Source organism: Kogia breviceps, chromosome 14 (genome assembly GCF_026419965.1).
Source record: "Kogia breviceps isolate mKogBre1 chromosome 14, mKogBre1 haplotype 1, whole genome shotgun sequence".
NCBI classification, from domain to species: Eukaryota; Metazoa; Chordata; class Mammalia; order Artiodactyla; family Physeteridae; genus Kogia; species Kogia breviceps.
The window spans coordinates 67328297-67346097 of record NC_081323.1 but is presented as its reverse complement, the minus strand read 5'-3'; positions in this window follow the sequence as shown (position 1 = coordinate 67346097).

The window sequence follows — 17801 nt, the reverse complement described above, 5'->3', positions numbered from 1 at the left end:
TTTTTTTTTTTTTTTGGCTGCATTGGGTCTTCGTTGTTGTACGCAGGCTTTCTCTAGTTGCAGCGAGTGGGGGCTACTCTTCGTTGCGGTGCGGGGGCTTCTCATTGCGGTGGCTTCTCTTGTGGTACGCGGGCCCTTGAGCATGTGGGCTTCAGTAGTTGCAGCACACGGACTCAGTAGTTGTGGCACGCGGGTTCAGTAGTTGTGGCTCACGGGCTCTAGAGCGCAGGCTCAGTAGTTGTGGCACTCAGGCTTAGTTGCTCCGTGGCATGTGGGATCTTCCCAGACCAGAGCTCGAACCTGTGTCCCCTGCATTGGCAGGTGGATTCTTACCACTGCACCACCAGGGAAATCCCGACTACACTATTTAATAGTTTCAAAGTATTCCATTTCATAGTTAGGCCACGATTGATTTAACTTATCCATTATGGAGAGAACATTTTTGTTTCTATCTTGTTGAAAAGTTTGTGATGTTGACATGGCTGCAGAATAAATCAAACCATGACTTAGCTTTCATAGTTTCACGAATTGTCATGTTTTCTGTTTATTTCTTTTCTTTTTTTTTTTTTTTTGTTTGGTATGTTCTGTTTGAAGGATTTGTTATGACATCTGTCTGTGGTGCTGGGGAAGGAATATGCTCTTTTTTGGGGAGGCATCAGTTTCTTTTTTATTTTTAATTGAAGTATAGTTGATTGACAATGTTGTGTTAGTTTCAGGTGTACAGCAAAGTGATTCAGTCATACACACATATATCTATTTTTCTTCAGATTCTTTTCACTGGAATATGCTCTTTTCTTAGGTCTTCTTTATGCATTTGATCCCCCGTTCAGCCTTCTCTGTGCATTTGATCCCCCTTTCAGCCTTCTCTGTGCATTTGTTCTCCATTAAGCCTTCTCTGTGCATTTGATCCCCCATTCAGCCTTCTCTGTGCATTTGATCCCCCTTTCAGCCTTCTCTGAAAGGTTTGGCCTGCAGAGCCATCCCATCCACCTACCTGTGGAGTGGAAAACAAGTCAGCTTGCTCCAACCAAATCACAGTGCTTTGTCCGTAGGCCATTTTCTGTGACCCTCAAAACAAACCATAAGGGGTCCCATTTTTCTTCATTCATGTGAAAAAGTTTTATTGAGCACATACTGTATGCTTAGCAGTGTGCTAGACAGTGGAAACATATATAAACAACCTTGGGGCATGTCAGTGGTGAAGTTCTTTTTTTTTTTTTTTTTTTTTTGCGGTATGCGGGCCTCTCACTGTTGTGGCCTCTCCCGTTGCGGAGCACAGGCTCCGGACGCGCAGGCCCAGCGGCCATGGCTCACGGGCCCAGCTGCTCCGCAGCATGTGGGATTTTCCCGGACCAGGGCACGAACCCGTGTCCCCTGCATCGGCAGGCGGACTCTCAACCACTGCGCCACCAGGGAAGCCCTGAAGTTCTTTTTTAAAATCTCCAGGTGATCAGATCTAGTTCATCTCACTTTAAACCTGGGGCTTTGGAGTAGGGAGATCTTGGACACCCCTGCTAACTGCATGATATTGGGCAACTGCACACTCTTTGTTTACACTCTTTGTTGTATTAATAAAGTTCAATGGGATCATCTGTGTAAAATACATAGCCTGTAGTAAGTGGTTCACTCTGCAATGGCCCTTGTTATTATCAACAATGTTATCACCATATTCTACAGAAAGGCTTACCCATCAAGTAGAGGAAAGTGTATCACCTGTTCATTTATTTTCCCAAGCAGTTGATGAAGAAGGGAGAACTAATTAGCTCAAGGAATTAGTAGGGTTATAGGAGGAGGCCGTTTGCTGACTCTCTGGTTTTAATTTCACCATCATTTCGGACTGGAGCTGGTTCGTTTTGAGTGTGAAAGGAACCTGCTGCTTGTTGATAATTAGTCTGGTTTTAATGAGTTATCAGGTGTTAATAACAGCTCAAGTGCAATATCTTTTCATAGCCTTCAGAGGATGTTCAAGATGTTCACTGGGTTCTCACTTCTTGGGGTTTGATGTGGGTGTTAGAAGTTCATCCGAGGAGGGCCAGATAGGATGCGTCCATGGATCCGGGGGAAAGAAGCTTTAATGGTGGCTGCAGCATGATTACGCCCAGAATGAGTAATACTGGTATTACGTCGATTGGGACAGATGCTGACCTTTCCTAATGGGAGGTGGCATCTCTTTACCAGTGGGTGACATTTCTTCTTGACCAAAATAATCCCAACAATTAAACAGTTTAGAAGAAAAAAAAATCCCCAAACTGGAAGCAATGTAAATTTTTACCTCTAGAGTACTTGCTAAATGGTCATTAGGATATCCACACAACAGAATACAATGTAGCCATTAAAAAGCATAAGGTGGTGGGGCTTCCCTGGTGGCGCTTGCCTGGTGGCGCAGTGGTTGGGAATCCACCTGCCGATGCAGGGGACACGGGTTCGTGCCCCGGTCTGGGAGGATCCCACATGCCGCGGAGCGGCTGGGCCCGTGAGCCATGGCCGCTGAGCCTGCACATCCGGAGCCTGTGCTCCGCAATGGGAGAGGCCACAACGGTGAGAGGCCTGCCTACCGCCAAAAAAAAGAAAAAGAAAGAAAGCATAAGGTGGGTCTATATAGACTGTTGTCCAGGAGATACAAAGTGGGAGAAAACCTGCAGAACAGAAACTAGGATCTGATTTGATGTATGGAAAGAGAAAGGAAGGAAGGGGACAGAGAGATGAATAAAGGAGAAAAAGGAGTGAGAAGGAAGAGAGAGAGAAGGAGGAAGGGAGGGGGAGAGAGAGAGAAAGAAAAGGAAAGAGAAAGGGGAAGAAGAAAAGTATTTCTTTCCTTTGCAGAGGCACGGTTTACTTCAGAAATCGTGAGAACTAAGGTAGATTTTTATTGCAGGTATAAAAGGGGTGTGTGCACAGTGGTTTTACACAGCAACACGTGGAAGAGCTACTCCAAATCTTTTCTTACACTTTATTTGGAGCGCAGGTGCGCAGACTTGGATTATGCTCTGTGGTTCGATGTGTATCATCAGCATTGAACTATCCATAGCCCTCTTATTTTTACTTATAATAGGATGGACACACATCCTTATTGTGATCAGAACAGTTCAGTATTTTTCAATTTTATTGAGATGCAATTTACAATAATTAAAATGTTCCCATTTTAAGTGTATAGTTTAATAAGATTCAACAATGAGGATATAGAACATTTCTATCACCCCGAAGATTCCCATGCACTTCTTCCCAGCTATTCCTTAACCCTCACCCCTTGTCTCAGGCAACCACTAATCCATTTTTATCATAATACATTACATTTTTCTTTCCTAGGGTCTCCTGTAAATGCAATCATACGGTATGTACGCCTGTGTTAGGAGTCTTTCATTCAGAATAATGCTTTGGCTGTTCATCTGTGTTTTTGTGTGTATCAGTACTTCTTTTCGGGTTTTAAATTTTGGCTGAGTAGTATTTGATTTTGTAAAAACAAAGCGGTATGTTTATCTATGCACCCATTGAAGAAGATTTTATTTGGGGATGTGTTTATGTCACCAAAAAGCTTGAAAACTACATTTTTACCTTGACTCCATATTCTTGAGAATGATCGAGAACTCAATTTACAACATCATTTTCAGTGAGAAAGCTCATATGTTAAGAGACTAGGTGACAAAATGACTGAAGGGTTTTGTGACCTTATTGAACATACCATGTGGCAGGCATCCCACATATGGTGACCCCTAGTTATCTTCACCTCCTGGTGTTCATGCCCTTGTGGAATACCCTCCCCTTTAGGGTTGGCTGGACTTACTAACTTACTGCTAATGAATTGAATATGGCAGAAGTGATGAGCTGTCACTGTTCTGTCTTGGATGCTCTTTCTTGAATTGCTTGTCCCATGGGAAGCCAGCTACTACTATACCATGAATCAGTCCTGTGGAGAGATCCATGTGGCAAGGGCTCAAGGCCCACCAACTACCACTTAAATGCACTTGGAAGGAGATCCCCCAGTTGAACCTTCAAATCTGATCATAGTATCTGGTGCCTTAATCGCAATTTCGTGAGAGATCTTGAGCCAGAAAGCACCCAGATAAGCTAAACTCAGAATCCTGATCTATATAAACTGTGAGATAATAACCGTTTATTGTTTTAAGTTGCTACATTTGGGGGTCATTTGTTAATGCAGCAATAGGTAACTCATACAAGAATGTTATTGTTGTTATTATTATTCCTATCACTACCGTGGACTTTACTCTTCGCTGTTTCAATTCCAGGGTTAGCAGAGCCCTGGGCACGCGTTATAGGAATAATCACCACGTACTGGGCGTGGAGTCAGGCACCTTGCCAAGCACTTACTTTCGTTTTCTCACTGAGTCCTCACAGCAACTCTATGAGAGGGAACAATACTTGTCCCTCTTTTACTGACCAGGAAAGTAAACGTCAGAGAGGAGAAGGGCCTTAAGAGAAGTAGAGTAGTATGGGAAGGAGCTGGGGTGCATGCAGGCAGTCTGACCCCAGTGTCCCAGGTCATGACCATTGCACCATCCTGATGCCTCGGAGACCTGCGCCCCCCACATGGTCACGACTCCACCCTTCTCCTCGGTTCCATTCTTGCCTCTTCTTTCCTGTATTCCCCCTTTTCCAACCCTGTCTCACCCCCCCCATCCAGCCCATGCACAGTTCAGCCATGCCCAAACTGACTTCCAGTCAAAGATGTTAGACCTGACTGCCTAGGTTGTAACCTTTTATACTTCTCATCTCGTCCCTCAGATCCTCTCCCTTCCTGACTTCCTTTTCATCCCAGCAACTTTTCTCCTTTAGTCAAACAGAAACTTAACGTTTTCCTTTCTAGCCCCTCCCAATCTCAGAGATTCCCAAACACAGTGAATATGGATTTATATTTGAAGGATAAATAAAGCAGTGACTGACTGAATCACCCACTTGTGTAGAGAGGCACCTGGGACTGGAAATGAGCTTGCTCTTCGGCTTCAAAATGACGCTTGAATTCTAGCTCTGCTGCTTCTTGGTTGTGAGATCCTGGCCACGTGACTTAACTTCTCTGTGCCTCTGTTCTCTCATCTCTAAAATGGAGATGATAATTCTTATGTCAGAGGATTAAGTGAGATAATATATGTAACAGCCCAGTGCCTGGCACAGCATAATTACTCCATTTATTATTTGTTGTTGTTATTGCTTAATTCTTATTTGTGGATCCTCAGATGTCTTTCCCCAAAGTTCAGGAGCTCTTTAATGAGAAAGATGGTCTCCACCAACAGTCTCCTCCCCTGGGTAATCTTGGAGATGGATGATTCTGTGATAAGATCTGGCACACTTCCTCTTTGGGATGGTACAGAGCTCCAAGAGTATGGCCTATGCAGTCAGAGAACTGGTTTTGAACTTCACTTCTTCTGCTTGTTCACCTGATGACCTTGGGCAAGTTAGGAGCATCACCAGGCCCACTGGTAAAATGGGGATAATAGCTCCAGCCTGATGGCGCTGTGGTGAAGGTTAGTTGAGATAATTATTGCATGTAAGATGCTTAACGTGGTGCCGGCACACAGTGATAACCCAGCAAACATAAGCTCTTCTTCTTCTTCTTCTAGCAGCTGATGGAGGCTGCTGAGGCATGAGGTCGCCCCTCCTACAGCTTTTCAAGTTTAGATATTCATTCTTAAACATTCTGGAAGCACCTGCCGGGATTTCAATTTCCTGCTGCACTTTGGACAGCAGTGGCCCATTTGGATCAGAGGAAGGCTCTCTTCCCTGATCCAAGTGGGTCTTCTTCCCTGAACAAGAAGGCTTGTTCTTCCTCCCCCAGGGGTTTTCTTTTCATTCATTGGACTTCTATTCATGGATCATCTGCCAGAGACACGGACCAAGAATTCTTACTCTTTACGGATTTTCTTCCCTTAATGGTCCTGTTCTGTACTGTCACCCCAGCACCCTCCCTCCCCTTCAGCCCTCAGCAGCTGGCAGGAAATGTTTATAGAAGAAGTTGTTGCTTTCTCTTTTTAATAGCCTCCTAGGCTGCAACCTCCCAAATGAGAACCTTGTTAACGAGAAGGACTCTAGGCTACTGATTTATATTCCAGTCATACCAAGAGGGAAGAAAATTACAAAGGGAGAAAGAAAATGCCAACGAATCCATGGACTAATTACAACCCCTTCTCTGATGAGGAGTGTATATTTCTCTTTCTGCTCTGGGTGCTAAGGGATTCCTTCCAGATTTCAGTATTTGACCTGTTATCCTTGGATCACGTGGATTCTTTGTACTTCTTGTGGGTTTACTGAAAACAAGGGTAAAAGTTCCATACTCCCGCTATTTAAACAAGAGATTTATTACTTTCAAATAGTAGAGGCACTTGTTTCAACAGAAATGTTAGTATCTCAGTAAAGATGGTGTCCAAACTCATGGAGCCTTCAGAAGATGGCTAAGGGCTCTCATTCTACCACCCTGCACAGGCACTGATGGGCCAGCATCCTTCCAGGTAGTTCGTTATGCAAAGGCCATAAAACGTACAGGTAAAAGTCTTTAGTGGTTAGAATTCTAGCTTGATGATTCAAGGAGGGCTTCTAGGAGGAGGAAGTACATTTGGAACTGGGCTTTGAAAGTTGGTGTCATAAAGAATGCGGGCTGTCTCCCAATATTGACTCCCCTCTACTTCCATAGTAATAGAATCTGATTTTTAGCTGAGTCCTCACCCGCCGCCACACACACAGAATAAAGACTACAGTTCTTTGGAAAGTTGCTTGCAGCAATGGCCACAATAATTCCCCTTCCTCTAGGCATATCCTTTTGCAGTGTGACTTGGTATCCCCTCCTATTTAGTGGTAGAGTCTCTGTCCCCACTCTTGAATCCAAGCCACACTTGTGACTTGCTTTGGCCAGTGCAATGTGATGGAAGTGACATCGTCCCAATTCCAACCCTAGGCTTCCAGTGACCTTTCATGCTTCCATGTAACCTCTTGGACTCCTGCCCAACCACCACGTGAACAAGCCAGAACTAGCTTTCTGGAGGATAGGAGCCCACTTGGAGCAGAGAGAAACTGTCCTAACTGAGGCTGTCCTACACCAGCCAGCACCCAGCCAACCAGGCAGCTAACTGCAGGTATATGAATAGGCTCAGTGAAGACCAAAAAACTGTCCATCTGAAACCAGCCCAAATTGCCAACCCACAGAATCATGTGTTAAATCAGTGCTTATTATTTTAAGCTACTGTTATGAGGTGGTGGTTTGCAACATAGCAAAAGTAACTGATACAATTTCCCATGCAGCTAGATGTATTCACGTAACTAAGTTTTGTCGAATGACACCTAAGTGAAATGGTGTGTGTGATTCTTGGGGAGTTTCCTTACAGGAAGGAGGCATACTCTTCTTCCAGCTTCCTTCCTTCCTAATGACTGGAATGACAATGTAATAGCTGGAGCTCCAGCAGCCATCCTGGACAATGAAGTAAAATTAGGAATGGAAGAAATCCATGGCAGAGCAATAAGCTAGGAGGATCTTATTTCTGTGAAGCCGTACATTACCTTTCCAATCTTATTCTGACTACAATGTATTAAACAGAAGAGTTAAATAAACTTTTATCTTGTTTAGGCCACTGTCGTTTTGAGTTTTACACTTATTCATAGCTGGATCTAATTCAAAATAATACAGATGGTCAGGATTTAGCTAAGCAGGGATGGTAGAGAAGAGCACTTATGTCAGAGAGAACATCATGGATAATGTCGCAGCAAAAGGAAAAGAGTGGGTAGTGGGTGGGAAACAGTGAAAAATTCCATGGTACTGCCTAAGGGGGACAATGGCTGATAGGACTGGATTGGGGCCAGCTTTTGAAAGGCCTTGAAGGGCAGGCTAATACATTTGGAGAGTGTGGTAAAACAGATGTCTGAATGTTATGCAAATCAGAGTGAGAAAGTCATATATTCTTTCTTTTTTCCATTCCTTGAGTCATTACCTCTGTGGAGTTTATATTCTGGTGAGGGAGACAAGATAACAAGGTAGTAGGGTAATTACAGGTTGTGATTAATGGGATGAAGTACATAAACTGTGAGATGTGGTAGAGATTAACTTTTGGGTAGAGGGGACTACTTTAGATAGGGTGTTCAGAGAAGGATTTTTTGAGTTCCTAAATTCTGTTCCAGGCATTGTGCAGAAGTCTAGGGACACAGGGATGAATAACACACAGTTGCTGTCATTGAAGAGATCACAGTCTAGAGTGGGGTGAGGTTAATCATGAACAATTTCCTAGAAGAGGTGGGAGAGAGCCAAAGTAATTTAGTCTTCTCATATGTATCAGGCACATTCAGCTGCAATAAAGCTGCATAACATACATCCCTCCAAATCCTTGTTTAGACAAGAATGATTTTTCTCACTCACAGGTCTGCATGTAGGATATGGTTCTGCTGGGCTCTGTTGGATTAGCTTGGCTTGATTCCAGGCTATGGGTTGGTCCAGGTTTGCTCTATATATCTCCCCATTCTAGGGCCAGTGGCTACCCAGGGTTTGATCTTTTCATGGTGGATGGCAGAAGTGCAAGAGATCAAGGTAAATCCCAGAGGCACATTTAAAGCCTCTGCTTACATCACATCCACTAACACTACTGGTCAGAGAAAGTCACATGGCCAAGAGTAACAACAGTGCATCAGGAAGAACACTCCACCCACAGTGGGAAGATTGCAAAGGTACAAGGATGGTTCATTCTGCTGGAGTGAAGAGTGGGGAACAGTAATTCAATCTCTCACACCACCCAAGGAAATGGTGCACTTCTTCATAAATGTCTGATAGTTTTACTATTTTTTTCCAAGAAATCTTTTATATTTCTTGTTAGATTTCTTGCAAGGCACCATACTTCTTTTTGTTTAAAATTTTACTTAAAAAATTACATGTGCTCAAGTGGTAAAAGCTTTAACAAGTAGTGCTTGAAAAAAGTAGTACTAGAAGATATTATGGTGAAAATAAAGCTGGTCCCTATTTCCTTCTACAGAGGCAAATACTGCTTTTTTCTTTCTTTTTTTTTTATTTGGAGGTATTCTCTGTGTGTACAACCAAATATTTGCATACATTAAAAGAATACAAAATGACATTCTACTATACTTGTTCCTCTGTGCTTTCCTTTTTTTTTTTTTTTTGTTCTATTTAACAGCATGTATTAGAGGTAGTTCCATCTCGGTTTAGCCAGACCCATTTCATTCTGTTAAATGGCTGCATTGTTTTCCATTGTGAGGCTGTGCCATAATTTATTTAATCAGAGCCATATTGAAAGACATTTGGATTGTTTCCTATCTTTTTCTACTATAACCAAGGCTGCATTCAATATCCTCGAACATCTATCTTTATGCACATGTGTGAGTGTATCAGTAGGTTAATCTCTAAACAGAAATTGCTAGATCAAGGGATATGCATGTTAAAGTTTGATGGATATTGACCCTCTGCTTCTAAAAAGCAAGGAGGATTCCTATCAGAATCCTACAGATCTTTGTTTCTCCCATCTTCTTCTGATTCTTTTCCCATGGTATTATTCTGGGCTGAAGCAATGGAATACAGTAGCTCAAAACTTATTCCTGTAGGCTCTCTGGGGAAACTTTGAGGAGTGTTCTTTGAATTTTGGCACGTGGTCCCTAATTTGAAGATAAAAAGAACTTGGCACTACTGTTGCAATCCAAACCATCCCTTTAGTGAGGGTGCTGGAGGAGCCTCAGATGATGTTTTCACAAACAAGTTTACTGAAGAACTCTGTGGTGCAAGTGGAATGATTAATATCCCTGGGAGATCCCAGTAAAAAATGTGCACAGTACCCTTTAATTTGATCTGCTTTCCCTGTAGCACCTAAATGTTTAGGACAAATAGAAAATAGTTCTGATTTACAATCTCTATAAAAATTTTAAACGACCTAATAGGACATTTGATCATGAAATTGTCTGAAATAATGTTGGCACTAGTAAGCTGTATTTCTTTGAAATGGCCTGTAACTTCAGAGCAAACCCCCAAACATGGATTTTTTTTCCCCTGCTAATAACAGTCTTATTAATAAAAGAATTATTTTCTTTACTGATCCTCGGCAGCTGTGTTTCAGTGCCTTTGTTCAATAAAGATAGCGAGAGTAACTGTCAGTGGAAAGAAAATGTGCTGAGGTTCTCACGAGAAGTGGTAGGAACAAATCTTGTATTAAATCATGTCAAATTGTGTTTTGTTTACTTTTTCTATTTTGTAGGTCACAGTCATATCTGCTAGTCTTTGTAAACCTTGCCTCCCATTTGTCAAAAAATACTTGGAGGCTTGGTGTTCTCGAGGTTAAATGCTGCATGATCAATTAGGGTGATACACTTCATACAATTAACTCCGTAATGGCATTTCTGAGTCTGTTTCTCTTTTTACCCCTGCTGCCATCTTCTGAGATTGGTTAACTTTTGATAACGGTTTCAGATGTTCTATGGATGCCTAGAAAAAGAGCTGTGGGAAGGTGTAGTGGATATCTGGAGTTTTTAACCTGTCCACAGACCCATGCCCCCTCTTTGAGTAATAACATCCCATTTTCCTTTGAGGGCAGGTGGCTCAAATGGACCTGATCTATTTCTAGTGCAATAGGTGGGCTTATGACCCAGACCTGGCCAGTCAAAGCATCGTCACTCAAGTTCGGCCAATCAGAGCCAGTGAGAATCCTGAGACTTTTACCACAACTGTTGGGAGAGAGAACTTTTTTGATTGGAATTCTTTAAAGAACAAGATATAAACCTGTTTTTGGTTACCTTTCCTCTCCAGAAACAGAGGAGAACACTCTTGGAGGAAGACAAAACACAGAAAAACCGTCAAGAAATGGAGGAAGACAGATTTTTAAAAATTATTTATTTATTTATTTATTTATTGGCTGTGTTGGGTCCTTGTTGCCGTGCGCGGGCTTTCTCTAGTTGCGGCGATCAGGGCTACTCTTCACTGCGGTGCGTGGGCTTCTCATTGCAGTGGCTTCTTTTGTGCGGAGCATGGGCTCTAGGTGCACGGGCTTCAGTAGTTGCAGCACATGGACTCAGTAGTTGTGGTGCACGGGCTTAGTTGCTCCGCGGCATGTGGGATCTTCCCGGACCAGGGATTGAACCCGTGTCCCCTGCATTGGCAGGCGGATTCTTACCACTGCTCCACCAGGGAAGCCCCCAGGACAGATTTTTGATGCAGAAGATAGCTGATGCTGTCACTCTAATGCTTGAATCTAGCTACACCTGAGGTCTTATCCATCAATTAGGCAAGCTAATAAATTTTATTTTTTGCTTAAATCAGTTGGAGTCGGGTTTCTGCCACTTGCCTCCAACAGAATCCTAAACACTTGTGTTTTCCTACTTTCAGTAAAGTCTCGTGCATCGGAGAGTGTGTTCAGCACCAGCATTACTCGTGTCCCTAATAATAATAGTAATATGATATGAGCTCTCTTTCCTTCTGTTGTCAGTGGTCACCATTGGATGATGGACTGTCTTCAGGCTGGAGCAACTGCACCAGTCCATAGCTCATCAGAGGGTCTTGGCTTAGCCTATCTCCTGTCTTTCCAAGAATTCTCATTGCTAGAATGAGTGATGGTTGTCCTATATCCATGCTCTGAGATGTGGCATTTACCTGTGCTATGCCCTGTCCTCCCTTACCTCGGCCCAGTAGTTCAGTGGTTCATTCTGAAAGCACTTGTACTTCTTTCTGCCCCAGGGAGAGTTCAACCTGAGAATTCCAGGCAGCCAGCTACTGGGATCTTCTCCAGGCTTTGTACCTCTAAGATCTTGGGTCCATTTCTAGCTCTTTCCTTGCCTTGCTCAAATTAGATAATGACCTTATTTGTGGGAGAAGAGATGAGGTAGACAGGGGTACAGACTAATAATCAGTATGGATTTACAGTGAGCCCTCTGCATACCAAGCACTGTGCTTCACTTATGTGTACTCCTATCAACTTGTGTTCCCCATAGCACTTAATGTCATGTCCACTTAATTTTTACGGGCTGGACACTGTGCTAAGTGTCATCAAGTAGTATCTAATTTAATCCTTATAAAATCAGGAGAAAGGCATTGTTATCTCCATGGATAAGCTGAGGCTCGGAAAGGTTAGGTAATTTCCCCATTGTCCTACAACGAGGAAGTGGCGGAAGCAAGATTTCAACCCAACCTGAATGACTGTGAATCTAGTTTCCTTCCTTCCTACACGAGCACTTGTATTGTTAGTGTTGGTCAAGATGCATCTCTCTCGCCTGTGAAATTCCTGACCTGATGTACTCTGTGTTTTCTTTGATTCCTGATCCCCACTCCAGAGCCTTGCATGGAGTAGGTTCTCAAACACTGTTTCCTGAATAAAGGAATCTTTACAACAACTTAGTAAGATGAGCATTTTCTTTCCATTTACACAGGAGAAAATTTAAGCTGAGGATGGCCAGGAACTAGCATTCATAAAATATAATCCTATAATCCTGAAATTTCCTCCTTCATTTGAGAATTGAGAAAGGTATTATATATGCTAAAGAGAGGAGTCTTCAGTCTTTTCATACATTTCAATATAGGTAGGTTAATGAAGGCTATATTCGGCTGGGTTGCCACGAAGAAAACAGCATAGACATTTTTGTGAAAAAAAGCTGCATCTGTGTTACTGAATCTGTACTTGAACCCCTTCTAACTGTGAGCAGGCAGAACATTGCTTAATGGTGCTGGACAAAGCTCAAGTGAAAATAACTCCAGTGGGGAAATCTTTTACAGAAATGGAAACGATTGTTTTAGGAATCTGAATTGTAATTTTTTACTTCTAAGTCTCTGGTCTCTTGAGCCTGGTCTGTATCATGGACACATTTGATCTGGAATTCCGGTGACTCTGGCTGTGTAAGGAGCGTGTAAAGAAAGGCACACAAGCTCAGAGTGTGGAGGGAGACATGAGTTAGGTGTGTAGCAGCAGAAGCTGGGACTCTTTTTAGATGAAACCTACAGCTCTGAAGGACAGCTCAAGGAAAGACATTTCCCAGGGCATTTAACAACATGGGAGCTGAGCCCAGGGTTCGATGTAGCTCTCTCTGTTTGAAAGCTCTGACATTCTGTTAAGCTAATGATGAGTTTTCACTTCATCTTTCCTCCCTACACTAACACTAGGCAAAAATGCAAGGGAAGAAAAGACGAGAAGCAATTTCCAAAGTCTTCAGTGTCCCTAGGATGGTTTTTGAACTAAGTCACACTGCTGTCATCCTACAGACTGCTTGTACTTTTGGAGTAGACATCGGCAGATTAATGAGTTTTCTGAAAGTTAAGAGAAAATACCAGCTTAAAATAGCACTAAGATTTTCAAGGACATTTTTTTTTTTTTTGGAAGAGGGTGAAATACTGTAATCACTGTGATGTACTCATGAATGCATGTAGGTTCTGTCATTAGTTAAAATGTCCAGCCATGGAGTCAAGATGCATATAATTTACTCACTCACTCACCCACCCTCCCATCCATCCATCCATCCATCCATCCACCCATTCGCTCTCTCATCCACCCATCCTCCACCCATCTAGCCACTCATTTTACCCACCCACTCAACATTTATCAAGCACAGACAATGTGCCATGTATTATCTAAGGCTATCAATACTTGGTTCTCAGGGAGTTCCAAGACTGCATTTTCTGCTGTACTATAATTTTGGAAGGTAAGTTTACTCTTGGGATTTTCATTAAACTGAAGCAAAATGTTGTATTGAGTTTATATAGATTTTGACTCATACAACTGTACACTTGGCATTGAAAATCTTATGCAGCTTATTTGGGAAATGATGGTCTATGGTACAAGTTGCTGCATCATGCAAAAAGATGTGCCCCAAGAAACAGTTTTTGTTTAGGCTTTGTTTTTCATTCGAAGCCGTGAAATTGTTGAGCTCAGGTTGTTTTGCTTCGTCAGGTATTGCTAGTCCACTAAAAATAAGCCTGTATCAGGGAACATCTTAGATTCTAAGGAGAGTCAGATGTGAGTGAAGTAATTTAATACACTTGCATTTTGTTACGTTCTACCACTTTGAACTCTAGTAAAGGCTTCTTTGAACACAGGCAGTGGAACGTGATGCTGAAAGCGCAGGATCTGGAGGCACAGAGCCCTGTTACAGATTCACCTCCTACCACTTACTTGCTCCGTGGTCTTGGGCAAACTCCTTACCCTCCCTGAGACTTAGTTTTCAAAACAAAATGGGACAAACAGTGACACTTACCTCATAGCGTTTTTGGTGAGGGTTAAATGTGATAATGCACGCAAAGCAATTTCCCCACCGTTTTGGCGAGCAAGCCTGGTACTGCAGGGGCACGGAGTAGATTTATTCATATCCACTGGTCAGAGCAAGCCCCTCACATTTTTATTTCCTTTTATTACGTGTTCTCCTCCATCCCCACGTCTCCTTAAACTCTCTTGTAGGCACTTCTTCTAGTATCCAGAATATCCGCTTTCCCATTTCCCAGTTCTCCATTCATATGTTAATGTAGTTATATGTACATAACTGATAAAATATATAGAGTTGTTTTCATATGTTTTTGATTAGTTTACATAAATGGTTTGGGGCCCTAAACCTTACTTTCCTCCACTCAACACTATATTTTTGACATCTCTTCATTTGTTCTATGTAAGTCTAATTAATTAAATTCTGACTGTGGCCTATGAGTCAACGTATGCATAGATCACAGTGCATAGACCTAGTGAAGAACAGGGACATGGAAGTCTTTGCTGCCACGGAGAAAACTACTGTGAACATCCTTATGCATGCGTCCTTATGGTTTTGTGGGAGAGTTTCTCTGGGGCAAATACCCAGGCAGGGGACTGTTGGGCAGATGAAGAGTTCATTGCGCTGAGTACTGAGAGATTGCTACTTGGAATAGTTGCTTAGTTGACACTTCTCCCTGGCACTTGATGTTCTCCAACTTTGTAATTTTTGCTGATCTGATGGGTGTAAAGTGATATATCATTGTTGGTTTAATTTGCTTCTCTGTGATTACTAATGAGGTTGAGTATCTCTTCATTTACTTATTTGCCATTAGTGTTTCCTCTTCTATTAATTTTCTTTTCATAGACTTTGCCCATTTTTCTATTGGGTTTCCTAAAATTTTCTGGCCTTTTCTTTTTTTTTTTTTGATAGTAGGAGTTTCTTTAGATATCAGTGTCAGCCCAGTTTTAGATATCTTCTCACAGTCTACAAGTTGTGAAATGTGTGGATGATGTTCTTTTCTGAGCAGAAATCTCCATTTTAATGCAGTCAAACACTTCATGTTTTCCCCTTATGGCTGACTCTTTTTAGAAATTGCTTAGGAACCTGCCCACTTCTAAAGTTGCAAAGATATTTCCTCCATTTTCTTTGATTACTTTTATAATTTGTCTTTCACATTCAGATGTGAAGGAAGGAATCCAGTTTTATTTTTCCCACACACTGAACCAATTTCCCCATGAAAATCTACCAAATAATTCATTTTTTCTTATTGGGCTCTGACGACAAATCTCCTATATATATGTAGGAGTGTTTCTGGAGTCTCTGTGCTGCTTCATCGATTTATTTGTACCACACTTAAAAGAATTACTATGATTTAGTAATATGTCTTAATATTTAGTAAAATAAATCTTTACTCCCATTTTCCAAAATTACCTTAGATATTCATGCCTTTTAAATTTCCATATACATTTTAGAATCAATTTTTCCAATTCCTCAAAAAATTCTGCTGGAATTTTCATTAGAACTGCATTAAATCCATAGATATATGTTGGGAGAAAATTAATATCTTTACAATATGAAATTATTTTATTCACAAAACATGGTATTTGTCTTATGTCATTCAGGCTTTTAAAATGGTCTTTATAAGAATTTTACTTTTCTCCATGAAGCCCTAGTGCATTCATTTTGGGGGGTTGGAGTGGTTAAATACATGTGTTGACCTCACACAGTAAAACAGCCAATTATTTTATCAGCTAAATTGGCTTACTCAGGAACAGCAAAGAACTGCAGTTCAATACACGCAATGTGTGGCGAACCACAGGTAAGTCCAGGGAACAAAGAGACCATTCTTTTATAGAGTAGAAGGGGGAGTTGGGAGGGGCTGTCGGAAACGAAGAGTCCATTGGAGAAAACTGGGAGTTTGAGGTATAGTGACTTTTCATTTGCTGCGTTGTGCCAGTCTCTCATTGGCTGGGTTGTTGCTGGGCAAGGAGAAATTCTTCCTTCCTTCTGCGGGGTTGTAAAGTGGTAACCTTCTTTCTGTTGGATATCTGTTGCAGTTGAGGTTGAGTGGTAGGGTGTGAGAGCTCCCCCTCCTGGTCTGCTGACTTCATTTAAAAATGAGGTTTCTGGGCTTCCGTGATGGCGCAGTGGTTGAGAGTCCGCCTGCTGATGCAGGAGACATGGGTTCGTGCCCTGGTCCGGGAGGATCCCACATGCCGCGGAGCGGCTGGGCCCGTGAGCCGTGGCCGCTGAGCCTGCGCGTCCGGAGCCTGTGCTCCGCAACGGGAGAGGCTACAACAGTGAGAGGTCCGTGTACCGCAAAAAATAATTATAATAAATAAAATGAGGTTTCTGTTTACTAATTTACACAAATTATATGTTTGGTTGCTATCATGTTTTAAATATTCTGTACAATGCCTGACACATGGTGAGTGGTCAATAAGTTGTAATTATTGTTACTGTTGTAGCTATTATAAAAGGAGGGAAATTGTGGAGGAAGGTCTTCAACTGTCTTTAGGAATCATCATAATATCCTGGAAATAACATGGATGTGGAGTGAGACACACTGGGGCTGTGAGACCTTGAACACAATTTTTGAACCTCAGGGCCTCTGTTTCTTCCGCATTGTGAATAATGTTCATCATACCAGTATTCCAGGTAGGGTGTGAGGATAAAATGAGGTTACAAACCAGCAACACAGCGACTGGCACATGAAAGCCCAGAAAGGGGTTCCTTTCCCTCTCTAGTGAAGAGGTAAACACTCTGTCACAGCTGCACCATTTCCCCATCAAACAATCTTCTTTTCTTCAACTGAAGTCAACTTCCAAACTTCGTCTTTTCTAACCGAATGGTTACAGAGAGTATATACACACACACAAAGAAGTGAAAAATTAAAAAGAAAAATCTACCCTCCCAGTATCCCCTTTTCAAAGATACTTTGCCTTTTCATCTTTGGAATATAAAGTCCTTGAGGACAGGAAGCACAGTGGTCCCTGGGGTGGACCCCACACATCCGTTTCCCTCCAGGTGGTTTATCTAGGGTAAGCCCAGTAAGTCTATTCCCCTCGTCAGTGATTGGTTCCGGGATGGGCGGGCCTATGCAAATCTGGGCCGATGAGATGCCAGGAGGGGCTTACTGAGGGCTTCTGGGAAAGGAAACCCCGTTGTCCTCCTTCATTGTACTTAAATTAAAGAAGCCCACTGCCCAGTTTCCACAGGCAACCATGTCAGTGAGGGGAACCAGGCTGTCGGTGAGACCCACACTGTGAAGTGGGTCAGGAGCACAGTGTGGAGAGAAGTTCTGGGTTCCTGATGTCAGTGTTAAGCTGCTGTTTCAGCCAACCCTGAAGTTCCCTTCCCTTGTCTACTTCCTGTTATGTCATGATAAGTAACCCTCTTATTGATTTAGTCAGTTTGAAGAGTGTTACGAACTGAATTGTGTTTCCCCCTAGATCATAGGTTAAAGCCCCCCTAGATCATAGGTTAAAGCCCTAACCCACAAATGTAATTGTCTTTGGAGATAGGGCCTTTAAAGAGGTAATTAAGGTTGAAAGAGATCATAAGGTGGTGAGGGTGTAGTCCAATAGACTGGTGTCCTTTTAATGAGGAAGAGACACCAAGCATGCATGCACACAGAGAAAAGGCCATGCGAGGAC